The following is a 12,086-nucleotide window of genomic DNA, read 5'->3' on the forward strand; positions in this document are numbered from 1 at the left end:
CAGTTTGATTCACGTTAAACATTCGTTTTATTTACCGATTTTACTCACAGCAGAAAAAAAAAGGTGTAATCCCTTTATTGATTTACACTCGGAAAACAAAACATCTGTTCAGGATTTTTCTCATTTTTAGTTGAAAATTCTATTAAAGAGAAAACTCCAGTTTGTATTTTGGGAAATTTTGTGCATTATTCTCTCTCACACTATTTTGCACCATACACTCTGTTGTTGTAAGGTGTCTCTTGACATACTCAACACTGCTACTGTGACGTCATATGACATACTCTACTCTGCTACATTGCTAGACAAAGTTACATCACAGAGTTCATTGACTTAATCAACTCTGCTACATCGCTGGGCTCTGCTGCTTCAACATCATGGCATACTCTACTCTGCTACATCGGTGGATAAAATTACATCAAAGGAAGTTAATTAACGTAATCAACTCTGCTACATTGCTGGGCTCTGCTACTTCAACATCGTCATATGACATACTCTACTCTGCTACGTTGCTGGACACAACTACAGCACAGGGAGTTAATTAACGTAGTCAACTCTCTGCAACATTGCTACATCGCTGAGCTCTGCTACTTCAACAATGTCATATGACATACTCTACTCTGCTACATTGCTGGACAAAGTTACATCACTGGGAGTTAATTAACGTAATCAACTCTGCTACATCGCTGTGCTCTGCTGCTGCTTCAACTTCATATGGCATACTCTACTCTGCTACATTGGTTGACAAACTTCCATCAAAAGGAAGTTAATTGACGTAATCAACATTGCAACATTGCTGGGCTCTGCTACTTCAACATCGTCATATGACATTCTCTACTCTGTACGTTGCTGGACACAGTAGGAGCACAGGGAGTTGATTAACGTAGTCAACTCTCTGCTACATCGCTGGGCTCTGCTACTTCTACAATGTCATATGGCATATCTACTGTGCTACATTCCTGGACAAAGTTACATCACAGGGAGTTAATTGATGTAATCAACTCTGCTACATCGCTGGGCTCTGCCACTTCAACATCATATGACATACTCTACTCTGATACCTTGCTGGGCAAAGTTACATCACAGATAGTTAATTGATGTGGCCAACTCTGCCAGGTCGCTGGGCTCTGCTACTTCAACATCATATGACATACTCTGCTACATTGCTGGGCTCTGCTACTTCAAAGTCATATGACATACTCTGCTACATTGCTGGACACAGTTACAGCACAGGGAGATAATTAACATAGCCAACTGTCTGCTAATTGACGTAATCAACTCTGCTACTTCAACAATGTCATATAACATACTCTGCTATGTTGCTTGACAAAGTTACATTAAAGGAAGTTAACTGACATAATCAACTCGGCTACTTCAACATCATATGACATACTCTGCTCTGCTGCTGGGCACGGTTACAGCACAGGGAGTTAATTTACATAATCAACTCTCTGCAACTTCAATAATGTCATATGACATACTCTACTCTGCTACATTGCTGGACACAGTTATAGCACAGGAAAATAATTAATGTAGCCATCTCTCTGCTACATCGCTGGGCTCTGCTACTTCAACAATGTCATATGACATACTTTACTCTGCTACAATGTCATACTCTACTCTGCTACATCACTGGCCTCTGCTACTTCACTGTCATACTCTGCTACTGTTAGGCATCGGGTTCCTGTCGCTGCACAGCAGGAATCCCGAGCCTTACTTCCGGCGGTCTCCCATTCTTCTCCAGCCACAGAGGAGGTTGCTCAGCAAACTCGTTGGTCCCAGAGCTCTGCCCAGAACAGCTCCATGGGTTTGCTTGCTGCTGCCACCGCTGGCTCAGCTATGGCAATACATGCTGCTGCAGCAGCGAGATTCTCCAGGGGCTAAGTCCCCATGTCAGGCCACTGAGCATGCCTGTGGAGTGATCTCCCATTGGAGATCAAAGGTCACATGCTCGGGTCCTGCTCCTGTTCGGATTGGCCCATCAGAGAAGCCAGGAAGGTCCCGGACGCTCGCGGCTATAAAAGGGTCGCATGGCTGCTCGGCCATGCGCTAGGATAGACTATTTTCAGACTATAAGGAGTGAGTGATGTATGCACGTATGAATGTCTCTGGTGACTGACTCATTATGAAACCCCTACCCTTGGTACGCATGTGTTGTGCAGCCTAGCCTGCTAGCGCCCAGGCTTAGGCGTAGGTAGGTCAGAGTCTGAGTCAGGCATAGTCTTCATTAGTGACTCGGCACGCCTCAGTGCAAGTGCTCCACACTCAATAGCCAGCGTCTATAGCGGCATTCGTGGCAGCGACGCCGCGCGTTCAGTGGGCCTAGAGGGACTCTAACCCCATGTCCTTGGGGTAGAGTTCTGTGGCCGTTTGCTGTGCGCTCTTTGGCCGAGTTCTGTGAGCTAAACAGGCTCCGGCATCCACGTTCAGCGGTTGTGCGGCTCTGTGAATTAACAGAGTCCGCTCCTGTTCACACTGGGTGATGTAACTCATGTCTGACTGTTTTCACGCAGCTCTATTCTTCCGCCATTGTCTAGCAGCAGTGTACCACCTCTGCACTGTGGACCCCGGGCTGCGAACGCACCTACTATTACTTTATAATTTAGTGCGTTCCACCAGCCCTAACATTATCCTAGCACCAGGGTCTAGCTAGTAATGGCGGACGAACAGCGACTGCATAGGTGCATCCAGCAGCTGGAGGGTAGGTTGGCAGCGCTAGAGCATTCCACCTCAGCTGCGGATGTTACCTCGGTCGCCGTCCAAGCAGCTACAGAGGCTGTCGCCCGTGTCTCCACAGCCAATCCTGCCCCGACCTTGTCCCGCCTCCCGCTGCCCGAGAAGTTCTCGGGTGATAGTGCTTTTTGCAGGGGTTTCCTGAGTCAGTGCTCCATTCACCTGGAGTTGCTGGACACACGATTTCTGTTATGAATGAGTCACCGAAGGAGGAAAAAACAAAAATACAAGCTAAGTAAAGAAAACCGGAGAGGTTGGTAGCTATCGGATTGCAGACCCCTGATCCTATCCACAACAACTAACAGTAGCCGTGGGGGGTTCCTACGATGCCCTAGACCCCTCGATCACAGCCGGAGAACTAAATAGGCCTAAAGAAAGAAAGGGGAAATCTAAACTGCCCCAGAGCAGACCCCAAAGCAATAGGCAGCCCCCAACATATAATGACGGTGAAGCAAGATGAAAACACTAACACAGATAGAAAGATAGGTTGAGCAAACGATGGGGCCCAAGCTAACTAAAAAGGACAGGATAGAAAAGCTGCTGTCTGCAATCCGTAAAAAACCCTACCAAAAAATGTCCCAACCGACTGATAGGAAAAACAGGCCCTGAAGTCGCTAGGACTTAAAAAAAAACTATATCAGCACTCAGGTAAATTCTGAAGACAGAGCAAAGAGACAAACTGATCAGAGACAAAAATGGAACTCAGCACACCCCCGACCGGGGATGGCTGAACTCCAAAAAACAAGGTAAACAAAACAAAACTAATAAGTTCAATAGCAGAGCAAAAACTTATCTTTGGGAAGCAGGAATCAGACTGGTCTCCAAGAATCCAGCAGAGAAATCACCAGTGACTCAGAAGGGCGTCAGCTGCCTTATATCCAGTCAGAATTTCCTGTTACCCAGTCATCATCTACCAGATCAGGTGTTTGGTAATCAGCCTCACTACCTTCCTTCACCAGAAGAGGGAGTTCATCAGACATCGACGGTGAAGGGGAAAATGAACTCACAACAGATTTCCCTCCGAGCGGGCCAAGGAGGGGTTTATCATCTCCCTCCTGTCGGGCAGGGCCCTGGAGTGGGCCACCCCGCTGTGGGAGGGTGGGATCCCCTGGTACAGAGTGCCACCCATTTCCTGGTCACTCTGAAGCAGGTGTTCCTGGGTCCTAGGGTCACGCACGATACCGCACTTCAGTTGCTGGCTCTTACCCAGGGTGCGTCTCTAGTCAGCCATGATGCCATCCTCTTCAGAACTCTTGCCTTGGAGCTGGAGTGGCCCGATAAGGTTCTCATACCTGTATTCTAGAGAGGCCTGGCTGATCATGTCAAAGACGCCCTGGCCACCAGGTGAGGTGCCCACCACTTTAGAGGAGCTCATTACGGTCTCTACCCGAATTGACATTCGCTTCACTGAGCGAGGGCTGGAGCGCTCCAAGTCCCGCCAACGATATAAGTTGGCTCCAAATTTTGCTAGACCACTGGAACCTCCCGGTCAGCCCCCCGAGCCTCCAGAGGCCATGGAGGTGTCCCGCACGGCGTCCAGGACCCGGTCCGCGCGAGTACCCCCAGTCTGCGTCCGCTGTCAGCAGACTGGGCACCTTGCTAACCAGTGCCCACAGCGCTCAGGAAACACCCCCGTCTAGTGGTTATTGGAGGGAGCCTACTAGACACCGCGACTTTCTCCTCCAAGCTCCTGATAAAAGGGGCATTAGAGTTTAATTCTTCCACTCTGATTGTGGAGGTTTGCGTGGACTCTGGGGCAGAGGGCAATTTCATGTCATCTGCCTTCGCTCAACAACACGCAATCCCCCTGGTCTTATTACCTCAACCAGTCACCATCAGAGTGGTAAATGAAGCGACACTCCCGTCCCAAATCACCCACCAGACGGCTCCAGTGAGACTCGCTTTGTCTCCTTACCAGGAGATGCTGTCTCTCCTTGTTATGCCTGAAGGGATCGACCAGGTCCTCCTAGGGGTTCCCTGGCTACAATCTCATTCTCCCCACATAGAGTGGTCTTCGGGAAAAATCCTCAGTTGGAGCAAGTCCTGCGAAGGTAGGTGTCTGAGGGACTGCGTACAGGTCGCTACTTCTGAGGTTCCTGCAGATCTCTCCTCGCTTCCCAAGCCATATCAGCAGTATGCAGACATGTTCTCCAAGAAGGCGGCAGAGACCCTTCCGCCGCACCGCTCTTATGACTGTCCTATTGACCTCTTGCCCGGTGCTGAGCCTCCCCAGGGTCGAGTATATCCCCTATCTCTCCCAGAGACAGAGGCCATGTCTCAGTATATCAGGGAGAATCTGGCAAGAGGATTCATTAGGAAGTCGGTGTCTCCGGCGGGAGCGGGATTCTTCTTTGTCCAAAAGAAGAATGGAGAATTACGTCCATGCATCGATTACAGGGGCCTTAACGCTATAACCGTTAAGCACAAGTATCCTCTGCCCCTGATATCGGAACTGTTTGATAGGCTACGGGGAGCGAGAGTGTTTACTAAGCTCGATCTGCGGGGAGCCTATAACCTGATTCGCATCCGTGAGGGGGACGAATGGAAGACGGCTTTTAACACCAGAGACGGGCACTATGAATACCTGGTGATGTCCTTCGGGCTATGTAACGCTCCAGCTGTCTTCCAAGACTTTGTGAACGACATCTTCCGGAATATGCTTACCACCTCGGTAGTAGTCTATCTGGACGATATTCTCATTTACTCTCCAGACATTGACTCCCACCGGAGAGATGTTCGCAAAGTGTTCGATCTCCTGCGGGCCAACTCTCTTTATGCCAAATTGGAGAAATGTGTGTTTGAGCAGGAGTCCTTGCCTTTCCTGGGCTACATCATCTCAGCCCAGGGTTTGGCCATGGATCCCTTAAGCTACAGGCAGTGATGGATTGGCAGGAACCCCATTCTCTCAAAGCGGTGCAACACTTTATGGGGTTCATAAATTACTATCGCCAATTCATTCCCCATTTCTCAACTTTGGTAGCGCCCTTGGTAGCCCTCACCAAGAAGGGTTCAAATCCCAAACTGTGGTCCAAGGCCTTCGCCTCCATTAAGTCCCACTTCGCAAGCGCTACCATTCTACATCGTCCTGATGTAGATAAGCCCTTCATCCTGGAGGTGCTGGAGCGGTCCTTTTTCAGAAGGACTCGCATGGTCGGAAGCACCCATGCTTCTTCTTCTCTAAGACTTTCACACCGGTGGAGAGGAATTATTCCATCGGGGACAGGGAGTTGCTAGCAATGAAGCTGGCCTTCTCAGAGTGGAGACACCTCCTGGAGGGGGCTCGCCACCCATTCCAGGTGTTCACCAACCACAAAAATTTGGTCTATTTACAGACAGCCCAGCGGCTGAACTCTCGCCAGGCCAGATGGTCCTTGTTCTCCCGATTTCATTTCACACTGCATTTTCTCTCCAGGGAGAAGAACGTCCGGGCCGATGCTCTTTCTCGCTCCGTGGTGTCATCGGAGAAGGAGCCTCGGCTGATAGTCCAATCAGAGAGCCTGAGGACCGTGGCTCCGGTTGCTCTCGAGTCTGTACCTCCGGGCAAGACTTTGGTTCCTGTCCATCTGCGACCGGAGGTCCTCTCTTGGGCTCATTCGTCAAGGGTTGGTGGCCATTTTGGGGTCAAACGGACCTCTGACCTCCTGGCGAGGACGTACTGATGGCTGAATATGGACCGTGACATCAGGGACTATATTCGGGCGTGCGTCTCTTGTGCCCAGAATCGGCCCTCTCGGCAGCGGCCCGCTGGGTTACTCTATCCTCTGCCGGTTGCGGACAGGCCCTGGGAGATGGTCGGTATGGACTTTGTGGTGGGTCTGCCCAAGTCCAGTGGCAGCACTGTCTTTTGGGTGATCACCGATCATTTCTCCAAGATGGTGCATCTGGTACCACTCTCTCGGCTACCTTCGGCACGGGGCCTGGCAGCGTTGTTTATTAAGCATATTTTCCGCCTGCACGGCATGCCGGATAAGATTGTCAGCGACCGGGGTCCTCAGTTTGCGTCTCGGTTCTGGAGAGAGCTCTGTTCTCTGCTCAGCATTGAGCTAAATCTCTCCTCGGCCTATCATCCCGAGATGAACGGGTCGGCCTATCATCCCGAGATGAACGGGTTGGTTGAGAGAACCAACCAGACCCTGGTAACATATCTGCGACATTTTGTCTCGGCCAGGCAGGATGATTGTGCATCCTTGCTGCCGTGGGCGGAGTTCGCCTTGAACAACGCTGTGGCCGATTCCACTGGTCAGACCCCTTTCCTCTTAAATTACGGCCAACATCCGCGCGTCCCCGTGCCCATGCCTGTGTCGTCCACCGACTCTAGGGTGGCAGACTGGGCGGTGGAGGCACGTGACATTTGGGATCGCACGCAGGATGCTATCCGGGCCTCCAAATATAGAATGAGGTCCTCCGCTGACACTCGCCGGCGTCCAGCTCTAACCTTCGCCCCGACATTGTGTGGCTCTCCACCCGAAACATCAGGCTGCGGGTGGAATCCGCTAAGTTCTCACCACGCTATATTTGTCCTTTCAAGGTCCTCGAGCAGATCAACCGTGTGGTCCACCGCCTGGCTCTTCCACATTTGGCCATCTCGGACACGTTTCATGTGTCTCTCCTCAAACCGGTTCACATGTCCCGGTTTTTTTCTGAGTCATCTGCCGGGACATCTGACCTGTCGTCAGATGAGTTTGAGGTCAATGCCATCGTGGGATGCAAGATGATGCGGGGCTAAAGATTTTATTTGGTGGATTGGAAGGGTCATGGTCCAGAGGCACTGACCTGGGAGCATCCACGCTCCTCTTCTCTTTGCGGAATAAGCCCTAGGAGGGCAGGTGTTAGGCGTCGGGTTCCTGTCGCTGCACAGCGGGAATCCCGAGCCTTACTTCCGGCAGTATCCTATTCTTCTCCAGCCACAGAGGTTGCTCAGCAAACTTGTCAGTCCCGGTGCTCTGCCCAGACCAGCTCCATGGGTTTGCTTGCTGCTGCCACCTCTGGCTCAGCTATGGCAATACATGCTGCTCAGCAGCGATATTCTCCCGGGACTAAGTCCACATGTCGGGCCACTGAGCATGCCCGTGGAGTGATCTCCCATTGGAGATCGAAGGTCACGTGCTCAGGTCCTGCTCCTGTTCGGATTGGCCCATCCGAGAAGCCAGGAAGGTCCCGGATGCTCACAGCTATAAAAGGGTCGCATGACTGCTCGGCCATGCGCTAGGATAGACTGTATTTTCAGACTATAAGGAGTGAGTGATGTATGCACGTATGAATGTCTCTGGTGACTGACTCATTATGAAACCCCTACCCTTGGTACGCATGTGTTGTGCGGCCTAGCCTGCTAGCGCTCGGGCTTAGACGTAGATAGGTCAAAGTCTGAGTCAGGCATAGTCTTCATCAGTGACTCGGCACGCCTCAGTGCAAGTGCTCCACACTCCATAGCCAGCGTCTTTAGTGGCGCTCGTGGCAGCGATGCCGCGCGCTCAGTGGGCCTAGAAGGACTCTAACCCTGTGTCCTTGGGGTTTGAGTTCTGTGGCCTTTTGCTGTGCGCTCTTTGGCCGGGCTCTGTGAGATAAACAGGCTCCGGCATCCACGTTCAGCGGTTGTGCGGCTCTGTGAATTAACAGAGTTCGCACCTGTTCACACTGGGTGACGTAACCCACGTGTGACTGTTTTCACGCCGCTCTATTCTTCCGCCATTGTCTAGCAGCAGCGTACCACCTCTGCACTGTGGACCTCGGGCCGCGAACGCACCTACTATTACTTTATAATTTGGTGTGTTCCGCCAACCCTAACAGCTACATTGCTGGACACAGTTATAGCACAGGGAAATAATTAACTTAGCCATCTCTCTGCTACATCGCTGGGCTCTGCTACTTCAACAATGTCATATGGCATACTCTAGTCTGCTACATCGCTGGGCTCTGCTACTTCAACGTCATATGACATACTCTGCTACATTGCTGGACAGTTACAGCACAGGGAGATAATTAATGTAGCCATCTCTCTGCTACATCGCTGGGCTCTGCTACTTCAACAATGTCATATGACATACTCTGCTACACCGCTGGGCTCTGCTACTTCAACAATGTCATATGACATACTCTAGTCTGCTACATCGCTGGGCTCTGCTACTTCAACGTCATATGACATACTCTGCTACATTGCTGGACAGTTACAGCACAGGGAGATAATTAACGTAGCCAACGCTCTGCTACATCGCTGGGCTCTGCTATATCACTACAGCGTCTCCTGATCTACCCAGTTCTGCTGCGTTGCTGGGCTCTGCATCATCTACCAGTCTGTTTTCTGACTCGGCTTCATCGCTCTCCCTTCGCACACTCTCTGGTTATCTTCATGGCGTAGGATTCTACTCCTCTGGTTTCCGTCTAGGCCTTACAGTCCGTATTGCTCCCCGTACCATCACCCTCTGTCCGTGCCGCACAACCACTCATTGGCGGCTCTGAGACATCACCTCACAGGGACAGGGGTACCAGTTATGTTTTGCTCACTTTGACCATTTTTTAATCTTTCTTTTTCACAAAATGGCCACTGCGTTGTTTTTATTTTGCAAAAATGTTTTGTAACATGAAATATAACCTAATACTATTTTTTTTCAATGCCATGGCAACAAAACATTACCATCTACATGCCCTTTAATTAATAGCTGTACCCTATGGGTGACCTCGTTGCTTGGCACATGTTATTTTCCTCAGAGTCTCCGGGGGCTGGATACTTTCCACACATGCCTGACGGATTTAGGCGGGAAGCAAAGCAGGACGCATGCGCACTGCACTGTTGTGGCCTGCGAGCCGACGTCACTCAGCTAGCAGGGACTCCTGAACGGGCGGCGGTTTCCACACAGTCCAACAGCGCTTCACCGGAAAGGGGCGGTAACCTACTTGACTATTGGCTGAGGCTTCGAAACAGAGTGAGGCGTGGAACGCAGAGCGCGCTCTGCCATTGGCTGTTGGCTGCGGGGGCTTTGTGACGTCAGTTTCCTGGTTGTACCAAAAGTGGGGAGCGAGGAAATCATCAGTTGATACGGACACTTCTAAAAGGTGAGCGCCGCCGTGCCTGGGGGACTCTCACATTAGTTTCCAGTCAGACAAGACTTCAAGAAATAGATTGTAGAAGTTTTCCTGTAGTTGGGGCGATTTCTGCAGTTGTTTTCCTATAGAAAGTTTTTTTTTACCTACATATTAATGAATAACTGCACTTTTATCTCAATAATTTTTTTCCAGAATGGAAAGTTATGGAACTTTGCAAATTACTTTATTAGAGGATTTGTCTTCATCCCTGTGAAAATAATACATATAATATGCATGGAAGCGGCTTTTAAACCCTGGCTTTTCCCCAGTCTGTTTGCCTGCGTTTCTCAGCCGCGTTGATATTGGAGTACAGATGATGGCAGTGATGGGTCAGCTTCTGTGTCCTCCTGTAAGCCTATAAAAGACTGTCCAGTCTACGTCAGGTGACCCACAGCCAGACCGTGACACATGGCTGAGTGAATGCAGCATCAGTGAGACGCAGGGGCTGCGCTGATCCTGTCACTGCCATCATCTGTTCTCCAAATGTGTATATTATGTGATAAATGCTGTATATAAACCCCGGCTTTTCCCCAGTCTATTTCCCTGCTGCTTTCTGCTACATTGATATTAGAATGTACTTATTTGGAGTACAAGATGATGGCAGTGATGGATCAGCTTCTGTGTCCTTCTCTGAGCCAATATAAGGCTGTCAAGTTCAGATCAGGTGACCAGACCGTGACACATGGATGTGTGAATGCAGCAGTAGTGAGACACAGGTGCTGAGCTGATCCTGTCACTGCCTTCATCTGTACTCCAAATGTGTGTGTATTTGAGACAGGTGCTGAGCTGATCCTGTCACTGCCATCATCTGTACTCCAAGTGTGTGTGTGTATATATATACGAAAAAAGGGGAAAAGCAGCACAAAAAATAAACAAACAATGCGGGTGCAAGCCTTCCAGGCATATAACAAGCCTCAAAAATAGTCCTCAAGATGAAAGCAGCACACCAAAGAAATTACAGATAAAGTGCTATTTATTAGCCCATCTGGCTAGTTGCCCATACAGCGACGTTTCGGTCCTGGGAGTCGTGGACCTTTCTCAAGCAGTGTAACAGTGCAAAGTGAGTGCTATTTAAAGCTCACCATTCATACAGGTATTTACAAACAATTAGATAATGTACATTGTGCAATACATTGTTTATTCATGTTTTGTAAAACTATCAAAAAGTGCATTTATAGTGCAATGTGCAAAAGTGCCTCAATTGATGAAAAGATATTAAAGGGGTTGTCTGGGCTTTTCACATAATCTCAGTACATATCTGGGCTGCAGAATTATGACAATAAGTAATTTACTTTCTGTCACTAGTTTGTACAGTTTTCTAGATATTCTGAACAGAACGTCCAAGGGGGGGGGTGTTATGGCACTGAAATAAGAACTAGTAACCTCCTACTCTACTCCAAACATGCCCTCTATAGCAACAACCCCACCCTCCATAGCTAGAAGCCCTCCTCACACAGTAACAAATCCACCCCCTCTAGCATCCTCAGTGCACAGAGCAGAACCACCCAGCTGCTCCTCCCCCAGACACACGCTGAACAGTGATCTATGGAAAGTGAAAGTAGTGAGGAGGGAAAATCGTCCCGTATTCTAATCTGCACAGGGGATGGCAGTCACTGATGTAATCTGTTGTGTGAATGAGACAGCTCTGTGTCTCTGATGTCTTCACACAGCAGCAGATTTGGTGCAGTGTATGTGTGAAGCTCCCAGCAAGCTCCAGTGACCAGCACCACCCACTGCCCACTCATTGGCTGGCAGTAAACTGCACCAGCACTCATCTTTATCATCATTCCAGCATTGGAAAGAACACAGCAGTGATCCTGTATTTGTGAAAGCAGCACAATACATACACCCCCCAACACTTCACACTGTTACAGCTGCTGATTGGACAGGCTGCTCCCATCAGTATTTGTGTCATTAGAGACACAGTGCTCACACATACACTGCACCAAATCTGCTGCTGTGTGAAGACATCAGTGACACAGCTGTCTCATTCACACAGCAGAGGCTCAGCATAGATCACTGTTCAGCGTGTGTCTGGGGGAGGAGCAGCTGCTCTCTGCAGTGAGGCTGCTAGAGGGGGAGGATTTGTTACTGTGTGATGAGGTCGTCTTCATGTGGACGGGGAGGGCCTGTAGCTATGGAGGGTGGGGTTGTTGCTATAGAGGGCAGGTTTGAAGTACAGTAGGAGGTTACGACTAGTTCTCATTTCAATGCCATAACACCCCCCCCCCCCCCCCCCTTGGACGTTCTGTTCAGAATATCTAGAAAACCGTGCA

General features: G+C 49.8%; 1 protein-coding gene across 1 annotated transcript in view; it reads left to right on the top strand.

The window, feature by feature from the left end:
- The first annotated feature begins 9,643 nt into the window (after nucleotides 1–9,643).
- Nucleotides 9,644–12,086, top strand: part of FRMD8 (FERM domain containing 8) — a 57,262-nt gene continuing 54,819 nt past the window's right edge. Inside the window, exon 1 of the mRNA XM_073554442.1 lies at nucleotides 9,644–9,780. The gene's annotated coding sequence lies outside the window, so the exon portion shown is untranslated. The remainder of the gene's footprint in view (nucleotides 9,781–12,086) is intronic.

This window comes from Dendrobates tinctorius, unplaced genomic scaffold (genome assembly GCF_039654945.1).
Source record: "Dendrobates tinctorius isolate UK_male_01 unplaced genomic scaffold, ASM3965494v1 ptg000211l, whole genome shotgun sequence".
NCBI classification, from domain to species: domain Eukaryota; kingdom Metazoa; phylum Chordata; class Amphibia; order Anura; family Dendrobatidae; genus Dendrobates; species Dendrobates tinctorius.